Source organism: Spea bombifrons, chromosome 4, assembly GCF_027358695.1.
Source record: "Spea bombifrons isolate aSpeBom1 chromosome 4, aSpeBom1.2.pri, whole genome shotgun sequence".
In the NCBI taxonomy this organism is placed as follows: domain Eukaryota; kingdom Metazoa; phylum Chordata; class Amphibia; order Anura; family Pelobatidae; genus Spea; species Spea bombifrons.
Window position 1 is genome coordinate 12,718,287 of NC_071090.1, and position 1,884 is coordinate 12,720,170.

General features: G+C 41.6%; 1 long non-coding RNA gene across 1 annotated transcript; it reads left to right on the forward strand.

The window, feature by feature from the left end:
* Positions 1 to 389: 389 nt before the first annotated feature.
* Positions 390 to 1,662, forward strand: LOC128490715 (uncharacterized). The gene is made up of 2 exons (XR_008353972.1): positions 390 to 674; positions 1,475 to 1,662. It is a non-coding gene; the product is annotated as an uncharacterized LOC128490715 (long non-coding RNA).
* The last annotated feature ends 222 nt before the right edge of the window (positions 1,663 to 1,884 follow it).

Consider the following 1,884-nt stretch of genomic DNA (forward strand, 5'->3'; position numbering starts at 1 on the left):
TACACACGCCGGAGGAAGAACAGAAGATGGATGTCGCGGCGATGGAACCCGTACCCGCGGGCAGCGGGTACTCCGGTGAGTCGCTGCGGCGAATCCTTCCTGCAGGACCCTGACAGTGTGTTTGGGTGTCGATGTGGAAGAGCCTGTCCTGGTGTGTGTGTGTTTGGGTGTCAATGTCCTGGTGTGTGTGTTTGGGTGTTGGTGTGGCAGAGCCTGTCCTGATGTGTGTCCCCGTGTGGCAGAGCCTACCCTGGTGTGTGTGTGTGCATCTGGGTGTAGATGTGGAAGAGCCTGTCCTGGTGTGTGTGCTTGGGTGCTGGTGTGGCAGAGCCTGTCCTGGTGTGTTTGTCGGTGTGGCAGAACATGTCCTGGTGTGTGTGTCGGGGTGGCAGAGCATGTCCTGGTGTGTTTGGGTGTTGGTGTGGCAGAGCCTGTCCTGGTGTGTGTGTTTTTGGGTGTCAATGTGGCAGAGCCCATCCTGATGTTTTGGTTGTTGATGTGGCAGAGCCTGTCCTGGTGTGTGTGTTTGGTCATCTGTTTCCTGGCACTGTAGAAATAAATTTAACTATTTAATTTTTACCATTTCAGAGATAAAGCACCCTCCTTTGTAGATCACTTCAGAGGACAAACCTTTCCAGGCCCAAAAATCCGTGAGAGGCCCAAAAATCAGAGAAGTAAATTTATTGTGTTATTTACTCTATTTCAATCTGCATATTTTATTAAAATTGATTAGTGACTTCAGGCATCCTGTGTATGATGACTTTTTTAGTGTACTGATGTACTCCCGATCCCATCACATTAGATTCTATCATATATTATCTGCCTAGCACTGATGTCATCTTATCCAGTACACATGGATGCTGAGGAGTTAAGATTCTAAGAGTCTATTGTATTTATTTCTATAAAAAGGCCCACTAAAATCCTCAGCACCAGACCCACGATGATCTTAATCCAGCCCTGCCAATAACTAATACATAAAGATTTTTGTATATTGTATATTTTTCATTTTTTAGAGTCAATTACCAGCCCCTGGCAAGTATGTCTTAATGGGAAATAGGATTAAAGCGATTAAAGGGAAATGCTCTGAAAAATACCCCTCGTTTTATAATCCAACCTCAAATAAGAGTAAGATCCAGATCCCCGCAGCACTACAGGGGACCTGGATCCTTGTCCCTGTCAGCTGGTGGACATCTGCGCAATGTGCCGGGGTTTCTATGACGGAGCGGTAACGTGACATAATGTTTGGGTCAACATAGAAGTAAAGTCATGCAGTAAGAAAAAAAATGATATAGCTGTATTATTCCAAGAGAAAATGGAGCCTTTAGTCAGTTGATTCACTTTATTAAGCTGAAATAGAAATACATATAAAGTAACAAAAGCTTTTAAGACCTCACTTGTCACTTATTTTGTGTGATTTATATTTATATGAATTTCTGATGTTAAGTATTTCTTTTTCTTTCTAAATATCTTACAGGGAGGAAAGAAGAAAAAAGACAAGCATTAGAAGAACAAAAGTGATACAATGTTGCTGGAACATGCATTTAACAAACCTCCATTATACTTATTAATGCTCTTCTGCATGTGTGTTTGTAAATGGTCTGCAATGTATATACTGATCTTTACTTAAAGGTCATGGGTTTTCAGAATAAAACCTTAAACAAACTTGTTGAAGTAATCCAATATCTTATGAAATATACTGAGTACTTGTATATATACACTCTATACAATCGTCTACAGCCTAGGGCTGAAAATGGAGCAGCACAAATGCTGGTACAAATGATCTATCAAAAAAAGACTGAGGGATCTATCAGGAAATAACATGGGGGCTCAATATAGAAAACAGGGGGGGGGGTTATGGAAACATTTCCATACATAAAGGCATTT